The following is a 19858-nucleotide window of genomic DNA, read 5'->3' as shown; positions in this document are numbered from 1 at the left end:
GTACCAGAAATTAGTTATATGTGGTGACTTCAAAATAAATTTTGTGTATGATGGTGCAAGAAAAAGGGTGTTGGTAGATATCCTAAATTCATATGATCAGATGCACACTGTTTTTTTTTTTTTTTTTTCAACTAGGGAGCAGGGAAACAGTAGCACAACTGTAGACAATATTTTTATTCATTCTTCGTTACTAGATGGGTATTCTGTTAGTAAAAGGGTGAATGGCCTCTCAGACCATGATGCACAAATTTTAACAGTAAAAGGCTGTTGTACTAAGAAAAAATGTCACATGTATTCACAAACTATGTCGGAAAGTTAATCCAACAGCAATACAGAATTATTAAGCCTTGTTAAGGAACAAGAGTAGCAGAATGTTTATAGTGCCAATACCGAAGATGATAATTATAATGCTTTCCTTAACACATTTCTCACGCTCTTTGAAAGTTGCTTTCCATTAGAACTTTCTAAACGGAGTACTGGCAGTAATTGGCAGCCTGGGTGGCTGACTAGTGGGATAAGGATATCATGTAGAACAAAGTGGGAATTACATCAAAATGTTAGAAGTAATCACAATAGGTCTTCAGAAGCCTATTACAAACAGTATTGTATTTTATTATTATTTTGAGCTTTTCCTCATTACAGAGGCTTATCTCCAACATAATAATTTACATGGAAATTACAATACAAACAATAAACGTTCTTAAACTATATTCTCAAAATATTTCTCCAGGTGTTTCGATCTTGTGTGTTCTGTTCCTCTGCGCCCATTCTCCTCATTGTGTGCTGTACATTTTGGAGCCACATGGTCATAGGTCGTCTTCTTCTTCTTCTCCCCTCCGGTTCCCACTCCAGTATCAATTTTGGTATTCTGGTTTTCTCCATTCGTCGTACATGCCCGTACCACTGTAATTTCTTCCTATCCATTACGTCACATATTCTTTCTTTTATTTCCATTCTCCTTATTACTTCGGTGTTCCTTATCTTTTCTTTCCTGAAGATTCTTGCCGATCTTCTCCAAAAGTTCATCTCTAGAGCTTGTAATTTTTTAATGTGCTTCATGTTAATTGTCCAGGTCTCCGTTCCATACAGAACCACACGCTCTAATACGGATTTGTATATTAATTTTTTAGTTCTGCTCATTACATTCCTGCTCCATAACACAGAGTTAAGCATCCCAATGACCCTCCGTCCGCTACTAATTCTTTTATTGATTTCTGACTCTGATTTTCCCTCGATTTCTAAAATGGATCCCAAATAACAGAAAGTGTTTATCTTTTCGATTTTCTTTCCTTCAATGTATAGCTCATCTGAATCATTAGTCAAGTACTCTGTTTTTGGTAATTAATCTTCAAACCCCAAGTTTTGTATGCTACTGCTAGTTGATTGCACATATAGTTAGCATCCTCCCCATCTTTTGCTACAACTACTTGATCATCCGCAAATAATAAATGATGTAGGTAAACTCCATCTGTTATTTCTAATCCCATACTATTACATTTACGAGACCATGTTCTAAGGCTAATATCTATATAGATTTTAAATAATGATGGTGACATGGGACAGCCCTGTAAAAGGCCTTTGCTTGTTCAAAATTTCTGTGAAAGTTTATTACCAACTTTCACTTGGCAAATGTTATCTTTATACATCTGTTGTATTACTTTAATCAAGGAAGGGTTTATGTTTGCCATATGTAGTGCTCTCCAAAGTAATTTTCTTGGAACAGTATCATACGCTTTTTCTAGATCTATGAAAATTAATCCTATATTTTTTTTATTTTTCCCTATGTTTCTCCAAAATCTGTCGTAATGTGAAAATATGGTCTACACATGATCTCCCAGCCGTGAATCCACATTGTTCTCCTTGGGTTCTAAAATTTTTTTTCCAGCTGGACTCGCATTCGGAAGGACGACGGTTCAATCCCGCGTCCGGCCATCCTGATTTAGGTTTTCCGTGATTTCCCTAAATCACTCCAGGCAAATGCCGGGATGGTTCCTCTGAAAGGGCACGGCCGACTTCCTTCCCCATCCTTCCCTAATCCGATGAGACCGATGACCACGCTGTCTGGTCTTCCCCAAACAAACCAACCAACCAGCTTGTTTTTAATTACTTTCGCAAAAATTCTCATTAATGTGTTTGTAACACAAATTTCTCGATAGTTTGAACAAATTTTGCGATCCCCTTTATTAAATATTGTATTAATGTAACCTAGCTTCATCTCGTTGGGTAATGAATCTCCATGTATCATTTTGTTGAAGAGCTGTGTTATCAGTTTCACAATTTTGTCACCACCATATTTCAGACACTCCCTATTGATATTGTCTGGTCCCGGTGATTTACCATTCTTTCCTGTTCTCAACGCCTGAAGTAATTCACTTTCTAAAATCTGGATCTCATCATCTTCATGTCCTTTATCTTCCCCTGTTCCTTCTTCTTGATATTCTTCTCTGTCCTCATTTAATAATTTTTGGAAATACTCTTCCCATTCCTTTTGTGTTATCAGTTGGAGATTAGTTTTGCTTTTTGTATCCTGTCGAAGCCCTTTCAGTACTGACCATGCTTCTTTTGCTCTCCCAAATCCCAATTTGCTATTCACCTGGACACATGTTCTTTCCCATGCTTAATTTTTGCCATCCTTATTTTTTTCATCACTTCATTCTTCTTTTCCTTGTATATTGATCTTGTTTCTTCTGATTTATCATTCAACCACTGAAGGAACGCATTTCGTTTTTCTCTAACGAGGACCTCTAGTTCCTCTGACCACCACTCTGCTGCACGGTTGTGGTTGCTATCTTTTTTACCCACCACCTCTGTTGCTGTGATTTTCACATTAGCTTTTATATAGTCATATATTTCCTCTGTGCTTCCTGCAAATGATTCAACCAGTTTCCTTTCCATCCTGGCCGCAATGAGTGTTCTGATACTTTCATCTTGTAGGTTGTCAATATTAAAAGGTATTGGTGTTATTTATGTTACTTGTATCACTCCTTGCATTCTTCCATGGCCGTAAAGACTTCATTTCAACTAGATAGTGGTCTGATCCACAATGGGCTCCTCTATAAAATCTGACGTCTACTGCTTTGAAACTACTTGTTTGCCTAAGGATAATATATCTATTATAGAACGAAGTTCTTTGGTGTTCTGTTGCCAAGTATATTTATGAATGTCCTTATGTTTGAAAAATGTGTTGGTAATTTTTAGATCAAATTGTTCACAAATTGCAATCAATCGTTCCCCATTGTCTTTATATTCGTCCTCTCCATGTTTTCCTACTATTCTACAAGATTCTCTAATTCCTACCCTTCCATTCAGATCTCCCATGATAATCGGTTCCTTTCTTCTTGGAATTTTTTCAATAGTCTCCCTGAGGGTGTCCCAAAATGTATCTTTCTCCTTATCTTTTGTGTCGTTCGTGGGTGCATATACGCCAATAATCACAACTTCCCTATCAAATAATGTCATTTCAACAGTTATAATACGTTGATTGATGAATGTCCAATTTGTGATTGTTTCATTCCATGATTTCTTTATCATAATGGAGACTCCTGCTTTGGCTCTTACTGCTTTTGATACCCCACTCCAGATATGTACATAATTATCCAGTTTTACTTCTCCTTGGCCTTTCTTCTTTGTTTCAGAGAGTACGACAACATCCATGTTGAACATGTCAAGTTCTGCAGGTAGTAAATTTATTTTAGTGGAAATACCTTGCACATTCCAGCATCCAGACATAATTTTCCGTTTCTCATCGCCAGTTCGTCGTCCAAAGTTCCAATTTTTCCGAGGCATATTATTAGGTTTTTTAGCATTTTTATGTTTTTATGTGAGTGAGGAGCTGGTCCACTGCACAACCCCCAACCTGGAGGACCAGGTAATTTTTACTCAAGGTTTTCTTCCTTTAGCCTTTGATAAGTCAATATCATACTACAAGGCAGCAGTTGCTAGTTTTGGTCCTCCCCGGGTATTTTATTTCCCCGGTACCCACCATACTGGTGAGCATTCCCCCATCCGCCACCTGGGGATGCACCCGATGGGAGACCAGCAAACTCCACAGTATTGTGAAGTGCTTAAAAATGTTATTAGGAAGGCAAAGAGTATGTGGTATGCCAATAAAATAGCTAAACCACAGGATAAAATTAAAACTATATGGTCAACTGAAGGAAGTGTATGGTCAGCAGCACAAGGTCGATGATATAAAGATAGTTCGTAGTAAAAAAAACTTCTGTTACTGATAAATCAAATATATGTACAGTATTTTACAGTCACTTTCTAGCATTACTGGTGAATTAAATAAAAATTTAATTTCTACAGGGAATCAATAACTTTCTTGGCAATGCCTTTCCAAGAGCGATATCTGAAATACTCCTCTGTGATAACAGAGAAGGGGGAGACTGAGTCAATAATTAAATCGCTGAAGACTAAGGACTCTCATGGTTATGATGGAGTGCCTAGCAGAATATTAAACTACAGTGCTGCACATGATAGCCCTGTATTTAACCATATTTGTAATTTTACCTTTGGTAACGGTCAGTTTCCTGAACGATTAAAGCACTCAGTAGAAAAGCTTATTTATTGAAAGGGATAATGTAGATAATTTTAGACCTATTTCTATGCCATTAGTGTTTGCTAAATTTGTTGAAACGGCTGTGTAAGTAAGGATAATTGATCATTTAATATCACACGATTTGCTATGAAATGTACAGTTCGGCTTTAGAAGTTGTTTAACAACTGAAAATGCTATATTCTCTTTTCTCTGTTAGGTATTGGATGTGTTAAACAAAAGGTTTCGAACGCTAGGCATATTTTTTGATTCAACTAAGGCGTTTGATTGTGTTGATCACAAAGTCATGCTCCAAAAGTTGGACTACTATGGTATACAGGGAGCAGCTGACAATTGGTTCACCTCTTACTTCAGCAACAGGTCAGCAAAAGGTCATTATTCACAATGTTGAGAATGGCAGGGATTTGGGATCTGGATTGGGTATGGTCTAGTGGGGGTGTGCCTCGGGGATCAGTGTTGCAGCCAATCCTGTTTCTTATTTACACTCCTGGAAATTGAAATAAGAACACCGTGAATTCATTGTCCCAGGAAGGGGAAACTTTATTGACACATTCCTGGGGTCAGATACATCACGTGATCACACTGACAGAACTACAGGCACATAGACACAGGCAACAGAGCATGCACATGTCGGCACTAGTACAGTGTATATCCACCTTTCGCAGCAATGCAGGCTGCTATTCTCCCATGGAGACGATCGTAGAGATGCTGGATGTAGTCCTGTGGAACGGCTTGCCATGCCATTTCCACCTGGCGCCTCAGTTGGACCAGCGTTCGTGCTGGACGTGCAGACCGCGTGAGACGACGCTTCATTCAGTCCCAAACATGCTCAATGGGGGACAGATCCGGAGATCTTGCTGGCCAGGGTAGTTGACTTACACCTTCTAGAGCACGTTGGGTGGCACGGGATACATGCGGACGTGCATTGTCCTGTTGGAACAGCAAGTTCCCTTGCCGGTCTAGGAATGGTAGAACGATGGGTTCGATGACGGTTTGGATGTACCGTGCACTATTCAGTGTCCCCTCGACGATCACCAGTGGTGTACGGCCAGTGTAGGAGATCGCTCCCCACACCATGATGCCGGGTGTTGGCCCTGTGTGCCTCGGTCGTATGCAGTCCTGATTGTGGCGCTCACCTGCACGGCGCCAAACACGCATACGACCATCATTGACACCAAGGCAGAAGCGACTCTCATCGCTGAAGACGACACGTCTCCATTCGTCCCTCTATTCACGCCTGTCGCGACACCACTGGAGGCGGGCTGCACGATGTTGGGGCGTGAACGGAAGACGGCCTAACGGTGTGCGGGACTGTAGCCCAGCTTCATGGAGACGGTTGCGAATGGTCCTCGCCGATACCCCAGGAGCAACAGTGTCCCTAATTTGCTGGGGAGTGGCGGTGCGGTCCCCTACGGCACTGCGTAGGATCCTACGGTCTTGGCGTGCATCCGTGCGTCGCTGTGGTCCGGTCCCAGGTCGACGGGCACGTGCACCTTCCGCCGACCACTGGCGACAACATCGATGTACTGTGGAGACCTCACGCCCCACGTGTTGAGCAATTCGGCGGTACGTCCACCCGGCCTCCCGCATGCCCACTATACGCCCTCGCCCAAAGTCCGTCAACTGCACATACGGTTCACGTCCACGCTGTCGCGGCATGCTACCAGTGTTAAAGACTGCGATGGAGCTCCGTATGCCACGGCAAACTGGCTGACACTGACGGCGGCGGTGCACAAATGCTGCGCAGCTAGCGCCATTCGACGGCCAACACCGTGGTTCCTGGTGTGTCCGCTGTGCCGTGTGTGTGATCACTGCTTGTACAGCCCTCTCGCAGTGTCCGGAGCAAGTATGGTGGGTCTGACACACCGGTGTCAATGTGTTCTTTTTTCCATTTCCAGGAGTGTATATAAATGATATGCTCTTTAGTACTGTGGGTAAAATATTTCTGTGTGCTGATGACACTAGCTTGGTAGTAAAGGTTGTTGTGTGCTCTGTTTGAAATAGTGCAGTTCATGACCTAAGTTCATGGCTTGTAGAAAATAAACTAACATTAAATCATAGTAATACTCAGTTTTTATAGTCTCTAACACACAATTCAACAAAACCTGACGTTTTAATTTCACAGAATGGGCATATTTTTAGTGAAACTGGACAGTTCAAATTTTTAGGAGTTCAGATAGATAGTAAAGTGTCGTGGAAAACCAAAGTTCATGATCTTGTTCAAAGACTTAATGCTGCCATTTTAACTTTTTGAACGGTATCCAAAGTAAGTGATCGTTCGACACGAAAATTAGTCTGATTTTCTTATTTTCATTCGCTTATGTCGTATGGTATTATATTTCGGGTAACTCTTCCCATTCCAGAAGGATATTTTTAGCTCAGAAACAGGCGGTTCAGGCAATAAGTGGTGTAAGTTCACAAACCTCTTGTCGACCCCTGTCACGAGTCTGGGTATTTTGACACTGCCCTCGCAGTACATATATCGTTTACTGTCATTTCTTGTTAACAAGAATAAACAGCTTTCACTCAGTTAATACTCGGCAGAAATCAAACCTGCGTTTGGATCAAACTTCCTTAACTCTTATGCAGAAAGGCGTGCAGTATACTGCTGCATACATTATCAATAACCTACCATTCCAATTCCAAAATTTTTGCAGTAATCCACGCGCTTTCAAATCGAAACTGAAGAAATTCCGCGTGGTTCACTCCTATTCTGTCGAGGAGTTCCTTGAAAAATTAAGCTGTTTCTTGTTTTAGTGTTGACTGTGTTTACTTAAACTTATGTAATGACTTTTCGGGTTCATAAACATTTTATTTTTGTCTGTTATTACTTTTATGTTGTAATTTCGTGTACTGACACGTTCCATTATCTTGGAGATTTGCTCCTCAATTTGGTCCTACGGAATTTGACTTGTAAATAAAAAAATCAAGTACAATCAGCTAATATATAGCATATTGCTCCACAACAGAATAATTTTGATGGGCATGATTAATATTTTGTTATTATTTGGAGCAAGGTAAGTCAGCGCTGGACTGGTGTGTCAGTCACTACAATATAGCGCACCACAATGCAACAGACCTCAGAACAGGGCAGACACAAAGGCGAGCACTGATGCACTATCTAATAGGGTACTGTGGGTTTACACTGTATAACTCCATCGACAGAGCGCCGCTACAAAATCGGACATAGAGACAATGCGGCTCAGTGACCCACAAGCATTGTTGAAATTACCACGGCATCGCAAGGAGCACTGACAGTCCGTTAAACGGGGGCTCTTAATGCACTTGAAATAAAACTGTTTATAGTGCAATCACTACTGTTATCACTTGCGAAGTCGGAACAGACAGCATCGTTTCTACTATATGTGTATACTAGTGTGACTGTAATAACCCCGGGGGTACAAATGGCGGGAGGACCTTAAACTGTTTTCTCACTTCTGGACCGTGCGCCCTGACCACGTCACGTACCTGATACTCCCGCGGCGGTCGTATTGATCTACTCCACATTGCTGCTGGCTTGCCTGAAATTATCTATCGAAATATGCAAGCGGGTTTAGGGGAGCCACTCAACGTCAAACACAACGCTGTCCTACGTCTGGAATGAACATCTATATTCTGAGACGATATGAAAATCACAGGTTGCACTGTTTACACTCTATAAGTGATAAGTGACTATGCCAATTAACTTATTGATGATTATCTGTGCACAATATCACTTGGACGAGCGTACGCATAAGCGAACACGGCGCGGATGATTGTTAATGATGCGGAAGCCGAATGATCGAACGAAAGTTCTTACTCTCGCCACGCATACACAGATTTCTTCTGGTACCAGTCCTCCTTGACACTAGTATTGATATAACACTGCTCATAAAGTTAAATTACAGATCACAGTTGACAGTCGTACGGGCGTGCGCGTAACCGTCGCGTCGCGGCTGATTGTTGATGCGGAAACGCGATGACCGAACGCACGTTCTCACGCTCGCTATAACACACTGGCACTTGATTGTACTGTTTTATGGTAACTAATGTTTACTGATTCACATTAGTTAATTCTGAGAGACCGAACACGGCGCGGATGACTGATGCTGTGCGACACGCAACGAGAGGATACACAAATACGTTATCGGCGGCACTGCTCATTTTTAATTACATCATTACGCACATTACTCTGAATCACTTCATATTTCATCATCTTACTGTAATAGCGCTTGTAGCAACACTTGAACTTCCATAATAACAATGCGTCTCACATGCAGAGCTACCCACAACACAACATAACACTTCTATGTCCCATTCTCGACTCTGCAGACGCGGCTGCCCGCAAAGATACTACGCAACCAAGGCAGCGATATGACAGTACGCTTACAACTAGTGACAGCTTATTTCTTTCTTTCGAGATAGCAGAGGTTAAAAATACCACTTCAGTTGTAAATTGCTTCATTTTGCACACGACCGGTTTCGGACTGTTATAAGCCCATCTTCAGGTGTCGTAGCTGTGCTGTGGTCCCCGAGCGCCGCGTCTAACAGGGGCGGTGTGCTGCTTATTAGCGCAGCGACTCCCTGTTCTGCGCTCATAGGCAGCACACCGCCCCTGTTAGACGCGGCGCTCGGGGACCACAGCACAGCTACCACATCTGAAGATGGGATTATAATAGTCCGAAACCGGTAGTGTCAAAAATAAAGAAATTTACGACTGAAGCGGTCTTTTCAACCTCTGGTAAAATGCTTGGTTACGGATGCTTTTCCAACAAGATTGATTGTCTTTCAAGACAGGTGAAATTTGTAGGATAGTTTCCATATTACAGTAACGCAACACGCTGTTTTTAATTTGTTTCATACGTAATGGGAACAGATTACGTCTTACAGAAGAGCAGCGGGAAATATAGTTACCACCATAGCTTTTGGTTCTAAATTACGAAAAATAAAATTATAAAAAATCAAATGCACTCTGTCGATTGCAGTTCTAATACGATACCAAGAAAAACTAACACGGGTGCGTTGCTCGAAAATATGTACCTGTGGAAGGGTTAACAGACAAACAGACAAACGAATAAAAAAATAACAAAAACATTTGTTCGTGTTATATAATTACAAATAAACAATTTTCAGACTTTTCTCTTAACCTGCACTGTGAAATCTTGCTTCCTGTGAAATTTCATGATTCCTGCTCAAAGGGAAATACGCTGTAGGTTTTGATGAGTGGGATTGCGACTTTCAAAATGTGGCGTAAATGGCAGACTCTTTTGGCTCAAATGACTTGGGAGCTTAAATGTTGTACACCGAAAAAGGATCATGTACGTCAGTATGTGTACTTGATATGCCAACCTGTTGCAGAAAAAATGGGATCTTAACAGACGAACAGACAGGTAACAGACAGATGGACAGAAAATTAAACTGGCCAGCTGCGAGTATGACTCGTGCACTGAGGCAAGAATGTAGGATGCTGGCACATCGTTAATCAGCGTGTTGTCGTTACACAGACTGTCCATCCATTCCGAGAATCGTGAATCTCTACTATTTTTGCCTGTTATCGACATTAATACTAGCAAGATATCGATCCCATGAATTCCAAGATTTTCGGGAACGTTTTTATGTCAATAACAGAGATATGACATAAAATTATGCGTGAGGCATGCTACCATTATCATAATAGTAATAAGCAGTTCTGTATTCAGGCTGACAGAATCGCATTAGTAAACCCCAAGCATCACACAAGGAATGACGTTATTACTCATATGACGCGTTTCGGAATTTATTCATCAGTAGATATCCAGTAGCGATTACTGCAGATATAAACGACGTTTCAGGTTGTATGTGAAATAAACATTCGCAGGTATTCTGCGAACTCTCGTTTGACTTGCAACTTGAAACGAAGTAATTACTCCACGTGGATTTGGCGTTTCACATATGACTTGACACGCCATATCTGCGTGCAGTAATCGCACCTGGATATCTCATAATGCTGCTACATATCAGAAGTAAAATCATTCCTTACCTGATGCTAGGATTTTGTCATTGCGTCCCAGTCATCCTGAAAGTAAACTACTGATTATCTCAATTTAAAGTTTGACAGCTGATAACAAGTGACAAAAGATTTTTTTTCGATTATCATAGCTACAGATTAACAGTTTTCGGACTGTTTTCTCTTGCTTGTACTCTGTAACCTTGCTTCTTGCTAAATTTCATGATTGCAGGCCAAAGGAAGTACGCTACAGTTTTTGATGAGTGAGGCTGAAAGTACTAAAACATGTAACAAATGGCAGTGTCCTTTAATTGCATTGGCTTAGAGGAGTAGAATTTTTGCACCGCCAAGCGACCGAAGAGCGTAGCATGTGACATATGGGACATGAATTTGAACTTAATCGTGAGAAAAAAGTGTTCTGAAGAGTCGCACAAACAGACGGATAACAAGCTGTCCCACAAAGGTTCCGTTTTTACAGATTAAAGTAGGTAATCCTAAAACGTATGAATGGCAAATAACAACAGAAGTCTCCTGACTAGGTTATGACACATCGTCACGATATTACACTGAGCCTTCAAAGCAAGTGTTTTTACCCCCTGAAAACAATCCACGTCATTACAAAGTGACGCAAGCACACATGGTGTTTGTTTTGCTTATCAAACTACGCGCCACATCACGTAATCTCCCTGCACGACAACCAATGACCCCATCCTCTTTTCTCGGAGACGAAGAGGTGATTTTAAAAGGTAGGGCATTTCCTAAACAGGCAGAATGACGACTTTTAAAACCAAGGTCTCCACTAAGTCATTTGCTCTTGGCAAAAATGTGTGCAATTGGAAGATGAATATGTTGAGGAGAAATAACACCACCACCAAGTTTCACGCTCATAGGTTGATTGTTTAGAGCTGATAATTAAAAGTGTATGTATAAGCGGTTCCCTGACACGAGGCACCAACCACCGGGTATTATTGGAATCACATCAAAAGATGTGGATGTAGGACCCGTAGATTCCCGTGCTAATCAACCAGCCGTGGTTTAGAGTGGTGATGGTTTCTGAGAACCTACTGTGTGCGACCCGGGGTCTAGAGGCAGTTTGCAGAAAATGAGGCTATAGTGTCAGCGGGACGGCCGACAGCAGGTAGCCTGATGAAATTGACGCCGCGGGCGGCGCTGGTGTCGGCATCCTGCCCATAGCACTCTCGGCGCTCTCTCTCGTACAGGTAGCTCTAGCTGGCCTTGGCTCCACACCTGCAACAGGGTTGCGTACCAGATTATAGTCGAGGCTGCTGCTGTATACTGAAGTTTCTGACAGGCCCATACCATTATCATCGATATGCGGTAGGATTCTGGAACGTATATTGCTTTTGAACTTTATGAATTACCTCGAAAAGGACGATCTACTCACAGATAGTCAACACGGATTTAGAAAACATCGTTCTTGTGAAAAACAACTAGCTCTTACTCATGAGAAGTGTTGACTGCTATTGACAAGGGATTTTGACAATGTACCACACAAACGGCTTGTAGTGAAATTGCATGATTATCTAATGTTCCTTATCTATTTAAACGATTAGGAGACAATCTGACCAGCCGTCTTAGACTGTTTGCAGATGATGCTATCGTTTATCATCTAGTAAAGTTATCAGAAGATCAAAACAAATTGCGAAACGATTTAAAAAAGATATTTGTATCCTACGAAAACTGGCAATGGACTTTAAATAATGCAAAGTGTGAGGTCATCCACATGAGTGCTAAAAGGAATACGTTAATCTTCGGCTACACGATAAATCAGTCAAATCTAAAGGCCGTAAGTACAACTAAATACCTAATAATTACAATTACGTACATCTTAAATTGGAAAAAACACATTGAAATCTCATGGCGAAGGCAAAACAAAAGACTCCGTTTTATTGGTAGAACGAATAGAAAATGTAACTGATCTTCTAAAGAGACTGCCTACACTAAGCTTGTCCGTCCTCTTAAGGAGTACTGCTGTGCTGTCTGGGATCCTTAGCAGATAGGATTAACGGAGTACATCAACAAAGTTCCAAAAAGAGCAGCACGCTTTGTATTATCGTGAAACAGGGCAGAGAGTGTCAGTGATATGGTACAGGGTTTGGGGTGAACATCATTAAAGCAAAGGTGGTTTTCGCTGCTGCGGAGTCTTGTCACGAAATTTCAGTCAGAAAATTTCTCTTTCGAATGGGAAAATATTTTGTTGGCGCCGGTATGCTTGGGAAGAAACTATCATTATAATAAAATAAGGGGATATAGAGATCGCACGGAAAGATACAGGTGTTCGTCTTTTTTTCCGCGCGCTCTTCGAGACTGGCTAACACAGAATTATTGTGAAGGTGGTTCCTCGTGAACCGTCTGCCAGACACGTGTCTTTTGCAGAGTACCCATACAGATGTAAATAGATTAGTTTTACATAGAAGTCAGTGCTGCCCATAGAAATAATGTCAACGCCAAGAATTATAGACCGTTTCCAATCACGTAGTCGCCAGCGAGCGGTAACTCATTATCTCCTCAAACGTTGCTGATCGATTAACAAAATTGCAACTTACAATTGAGTAGGTCGACTAAATAACTACACTCCTGGAAATTGAAATAAGAACACCGTGAATTCATTGTCCCAGGAAGGGGAAACTTTATTGACACATTCCTGGGGTCAGATACATCACATGATCACACTGACAGAACCACAGGCACATAGACACAGGCAACAGAGCATGCACAATGTCGGCACTAGTACAGTGTATATCCACCTTTCGCAGCAATGCAGGCTGATATTCTCCCATGGAGACGATCGTAGAGATGCTGGATGTAGTCCTGTGGAACGGCTTGCCATGCCATTTCCACCTGACGCCTCAGTTGGACCAGCGTTCGTGCTGGACGTGCAGACCGCGTGAGACGACGCTTCATCCAGTCCAAAACATGCTCAATGGGGGACAGATCCGGAGATCTTGCTGGCCAGGGTAGTTGACTTACACCTTCTAGAGCACGTTGGGTGGCACAGGATACATGCGGACGTGCATTGTCCTGTTGGAACAGCAAGTTCCCTTGCCGGTCTAGGAATGGTAGAACGATGGGTTCGATGACGGTTTGGATGTACCGTGCACTATTCAGTGTCCCCTCGACGATCACCAGTGGTGTACGGCCAGTGTAGGAGATCGCTCCCCACACCATGATGCCGGGTGTTGGCCCTGTGTGCCTCGGTCGTATGCAGTCCTGATTGTGGCGCTCACCTGCACGGCGCCAAACACGCATACGACCATCATTGGCACCAAGGCAGAAGCGACTCTCATCGCTGAAGACGACACGTCTGCATTCGTCCCTCCATTCACGCCTGTCGCGACACCACTGGAGGCGGACTGCACGATGTTGGGGCGTGAGCGGAAGACGGCCTAACGGTGTGCAGGACCGTAGCCCAGCTTCATGGAGACGGTTGCGAATGGTCCTCGCCGATACCCCAGGAGCAACAGTGTCCCTAATTTGTTGGGAAGTGGCGGTGCGGTCCCCTACGGCACTGCGTAGGATCCAACGGTCTTGGCGTGCATCCGTGCGTCGCTGCGGTCCGGTCCCAGGTCGACGGGCACGTACACCTTCCGCCGACCACTGGCGACAACATCGATGTACTGTGGAGACCTCACGCCCCACGTGTTGAGCAATTCGGCGGTATGTCCACCCAGCCTCCCGCATGCCCACTATACGCCCTCGCTCAAAGTCCGTCAACTGCACATACGGTTCACGTCCACGCTGTCGCGGCATGCTACCAGTGTTAAAGACTGCGATGGAGCTCCGTATGCCACGGCAAACTGGCTGACACTGACGGCAGCGGTGCACAAATGCTGCGCAGCTAGCGCCATTCGACGGCCAACACCGCGGTTCCTGGTGTGTCCCCTGTGCCGTGCGTGTGATCATTGCTTGTACAGCCCTCTCGCAGTGTCCGGAGCAAGTATGGTGGGTCTGACACACCGGTGTCAATGTGTTCTTTTTTCCATTTCCAGGAGTGTATGTTGCCCAATGTTACCTCATACAAATTAAAACTGTAGTGACCTATCTGTTAATTCCACTCCCGAGGTTTATTAACGACAATTGAATTTATCGCTTATAAAAAGTGCACTTCGTTGCGCCATTTACGGTCAGTACCAAATAGACAAATCTGTTGTGACAACTGCAGCGATCTGTGGTTGCATGCCGTTATCAATTACAGAATTAATTGTGAAACAGTGGATAACTTTGCATTGCGTTCGAAGATTAAATACGAAACAACAATATATATGTTGTTTCATAATTAGTTCAGCATAGCTTTTTTCAGTGTTAGTTATAACTTTTAGACCGATGGAACATTGAGAGGCAGGCTTTTAAGGAGTGTTGTTGTGAGTTTCTTTCCCAATGAGTCAGTGCTATGAGACAGGTCCTGCTGGACGCACGAGACGGCCCATCTGTTAGGTGGACGTTCCTTCCAGGAATATGGCAGCCAGACAGCCAAACGACCACAACTGTCTGTCACTGCCCACACTCACCGCCAAAGTCCGTAAATCAGGCAAAGCAGCAAGAGGTTTCACAGTAGAGGCGTGTTTCTCCGTCCTCTGATCCTTCACGTCCTACTACAGTCACCATGGGGGTTTCTTTACGTTTCATTGGCACCTCAGATTCTCTTTATCTTGCGTGTTGGTATTCCGGTTCAAAAATGGTTCAAATAGCTCTGAGCACTGTGGGACTTGACATCTGAGGTCGTCAGTCCCCTAGAACTTAGAACTACTTAAACCTAACCAACCTAAGGACATCACACACACCCATGCAGAACTACCTAAACCTAACCATCCTAAGGACATCACACACATCCATGCACGAGGCAGGAATCGAACCTGCGACCGTAGCGGTCGATCGGCTCCAGACTGTAGCGCCTAGAACCGTTCGGCCACTCCGGCCAGCCCTGCAGGGTCTGATGGAGGTCGTTTAAACGCATTAATGCACAATGATTCATGTCAGTGTACTCGAGAACTGCCAAATGTGATGAACTGTGATCATCCCACCATTGTGCGACAATTGCATGCAGTGGGGAATTTCAAAAATCGGGTTTTCCAGTCCCGCATGCCTAGGTCAATATCAAATAAACCAGCGGGTCGACAAATGAGCATTTCTGTTTGCTCGTCATCAATGAACTCGTGAACAACACCGACTATAAGTTATCGAAAACAGCCAGAAGTCGCACTTAGTAGTATTTATTTCCCGATTGCGCTTCTCGACTGAAGAATAAATAAAAAATACGAAGAGCGACTAGTGTCTGTGTTCAAATACTTATTTTGAACGATACCTTCCCCCGCAGGTAATGCCTGCTCTTGCTAACACCGACCATTCCTATCCTGTATCGTTATTGGTGACGAGAAATGGTGTCTTAGGGAAAAGAAAGAAATGGTTGAGTCCTGACAAAACAGAAATTCCCCATGCAGATACTTATACGCGTCCACAAAAGAGATGCGTCTAGTGGAACAGTGACGCTGTAGTGTGCTATGGATTGCTTCCCCCAAGGTTTCACCATCACTGCTGACATTCATTGTCTGCAACTGAAACGTCTTGCAGACGCAATCCTAGAACAACGTCCAAGGTGAGTACATGAAGTGATGCTCCTCAGTAACGTCTGCCAGCTTTTTACTAGGCTGACAAAAACACTACACGGAAACTGAGATGAAATTCATCCCACACCCACTTTAGTCACGTGATCCTGTACCAACATATTTTCATCTTTTCCCCTCTCTATAGAACAACTTCCTTTGCTAGTGAAAATGCGCTCAGAAAATGGAGTTGTTCTCCTGAAAACCATGTGATTTATACATCCGCGAAATCGAGAAGTTTCCCCAGCGGTGGCAGACTGTTGCAAATAGTGAAGTAGAATATATTATTCATGACTAAAGTCTTTGTTAGTGTATTTGTTGTGTTTATTAAACGTATCTAAGGACGCTGCGTACTTAGGCACCAACGTAACACTTCTTAGAAACTTCCGTTGTTCTTGTGTACATATCTCGTTTCCCAAGCTAATAGCAACACACACTTGTCAAAACTTGTCAGTTCTAAAACCATTCCCAACTAATGTTTACTTTGCCAGCACCTTTCGAAATCTACAAATCCTTGTCCCGTTCATTTGCACATCTCCTCAGGCACATTCACGGTGTATTGGCTCCAGGAATTAAGGCGAAGCTGTAAAAAGACCCTGTGACTGAGGAAGTTGGGATGAGGGGTACACTTAGCATGGAAGGTCAAGGCCCCTATAATGTCACTCCTTAAACACAAAAACTACGAAATCAATAAATTAACAGTTTCTTAAGCAAGGCAGCAAATTACAGTTATGAAAACTGACTTAAAGAGGTGAGCCGCAGAGATTTCAATACTGAAAGGAACAATAAATTACAATCTAAAAGTGATTTTAAGATATGTATCACAGATAATTTATTTTAAAAAAGGCAATAATTTGCAATATGAAAGTGATTTATGAAACGCACACCAGTTCGTTAAGAACCCAAATAACACAAGCAACGCAAAGTTACAATTTAATACAATTCATTCCCAAGCAGTAAAAAAACCTTATTTAAAAAAAAATATATACATGAAGCACGTTAAACGTTTGCCAAATGGGCAGTGATACCAGGCTGCCTGGGCAAAAGGTGACTTAACTTAAAATGCCGGAAACAGCAAACCAGCCGTCCAAAGCAACACCTAAACCCTGGGGCCCAACCGGGAGTCACTTCCCATTAAACGGCACGTCACAGCTTCTGTGCACCGAAGCGGAACGTGGAGCCCCTCCCACACACCCCAGCTCGCAGAAAACTGGAACACAAACAGACCGCAGAAAACACGGCAAACAACCTAAGTTAAGAGATCCATAAACAACAACATAAATGAAGAACCAATTGCTGTTTTACTAACATTGAGTAAGTGCACTCGAATAAATGCGCACGTATAAAACTATGTACAAATGTTTGCCTTTTACAGAATACGAGCCTTCGCTAACAACAGAATGAGTGCTTTCAAATTAATGCACGTATATAAAGGAACTAAGTACAAATGACTAGCTTTACAGAATACGAGTCTTTACTAATAACTGAGTACGTGCCTTCAATAGAAGTGACCCAAATTTTACAGCAATATGCAAGGGATGTCGATTTGATGGCAATCAAAATACACTGCAAATCTCACACAGACAACACATAACTTCTGGATACTGTTCCAAAAACCCAAAATATAACACACACACCTTCGTGCTAATCAGCTTTCTTATAGCAATCGAACCAGCGCATTTTTAAAATATGTAGTAACTGCTGGTGTCTATGCGGTCACACACTCTGCCGGCTGCTCTTACTTCAAGAACACGTACAGTAAGGCAACCAAGCAACAAGTACACTCGCCGCAACACAAATCGTTCAACGAAACGAAGGCACTAAAATCACTTACACCTTCGATGGAGAGCGTTGTTCGAGATAGTCTCCAGGGCTGGGTCTCTCCGAGAAAACAGGCACCAAGGCAATGCAGCGAACAGTGCCTGGAGCTGACATCAGGCAGGTCTACCACAGACTCGCGATCGTCTTACGAGGTAGACCGCCGTGCCGCTGTTGCCCAAACACGCGTGTTTTCCTCTTTCGTCCACGCAAGCACGTCCTCTCGCCCAGTAGCAAGTCCAACACAAACTGCCCCGAGAGCGAAACACGCGCGAGATCACAACAGGGGCAAAGATCCTAGTACAGCCAGGTAATCGATAGTGTTGCGCCAATGAGCTGGTGTGCCACAAAAGGCGCACCATGGCTCAATCCCTTCAGCACATGCGTGCCCTTGGGATGCTTGCTCATAAAGTAGTTGCCCGATGAGATGCTTCCTCCTGTCTTCCGCCTAGTTCATACTGAAATACAATGTCTGCGGCCAATATTAAAATAATGCAACAATTCGAGATGAGAAACATGTACAATAATAAGTTCCACGAATTTGAAATTTGGTGGATCTTCGACCTTCTCATAATGGATTACTTACACACCAAGCGTTAAGCTATTCTCTTTTCCTTCCATTTACAAAAAAATTTACGATTTTAGGAACATCTCGCTTATTCATAGTTATAGACAATTGGCTAAATAAATAAAGATAGATCTTTCGGGCAGAAAGGGTTTTTCAGAATAAATTTTTTTTTCTGCAGCGGAGTGTGCGCTGATTTGCGTCTTCCTGTGGGATTAAAACTGTGTGCCACATCGGAACTCGAACTCAGGACCTATGCTTTTTGTGTGCAAGTGTTCTGCCGACAGAGCTATGCAAGCGCCACTCACGGCCCGCCGACACAGCTGTGCTTTCACCAGTTCCTCTTCTCTTGCCCTCCAAAATTCACAGACGTTCTCCCGCTCACCCTAACTGCCCAGCACTCCTTGGAGGGTTCACAGACTCTTTAGTCACGCAGAGGGCAACCAACAAAGGCACAGAACCGGAATTCAAACGAGCGTCTCAGAATATCTTAAATGGCAGGCCCAGTGTCTGACTACTTAGGCGTAGACTTATAATTCAGATTAAGGAAACAAACAATGCTCAAAATCTTTAGAGTGAAAGGAAAATGTGGATGGCTGATAAACAACTGCCAGCTAGATTCCACATCTGATCATATCATAATCATTGTTTACATTCACGGATTAGGTTCGAAGTACCTTTTTGAACTTCAGCTACTTCACCGTTTACTGGGCCAACCTGCGTCCGTTATCCCTCTGGATACATAGTACAAATCTATTTTTTTAGGATATTCGTCTTGCTACGTTCTGTTTACGTGTTCATTCCTTTTCTACTTATATGTGCCAATTTTTTTCTGTTAGTACAGATATTTTCAGCTCATTGTAATATCTTCGTTTCTTAGTCTATCTTCTGTCTCATCTCCATCAATTCCTCCGAAAAATTGCATTTCTGACGTCGGTATTCGATTTATATCTTCCTTGATTCTTATCTAGGGCATAGATTCGTAAAGTAGCAATGGAACCGCTCGTGTTTTATAAAATCTCAGTTGCGTTTCTGTTTGTTCAATGTTCTTTTATTGTTGCACAGGCACACTGAAATTCTACTGTCTGTTTTATTTACATATTTATCATAATAATAAGAGATGTTGCAGCTGAGGTAGTTAAAATAACTTACTTGCTAGATTATTTAATTTCCTACGATTATTTTTGATCGCATCTGTTGTTTTCATGGGAATGCCATTCCATTTGTCCTTTCTAGATGTATTTTGAAATTATAATTTTGAAAAGTCGTTTTCTGTTTTTCTTAAAAATTTAGTTTCATTGTGTAAGCTTTTTGTGGCCCATATCAAATAT

Source organism: Schistocerca piceifrons, chromosome 5 (genome assembly GCF_021461385.2).
Source record: "Schistocerca piceifrons isolate TAMUIC-IGC-003096 chromosome 5, iqSchPice1.1, whole genome shotgun sequence".
NCBI lineage: Eukaryota > Metazoa > Arthropoda > Insecta > Orthoptera > Acrididae > Schistocerca > Schistocerca piceifrons.
This window is presented reverse-complemented; position numbering follows the sequence as displayed.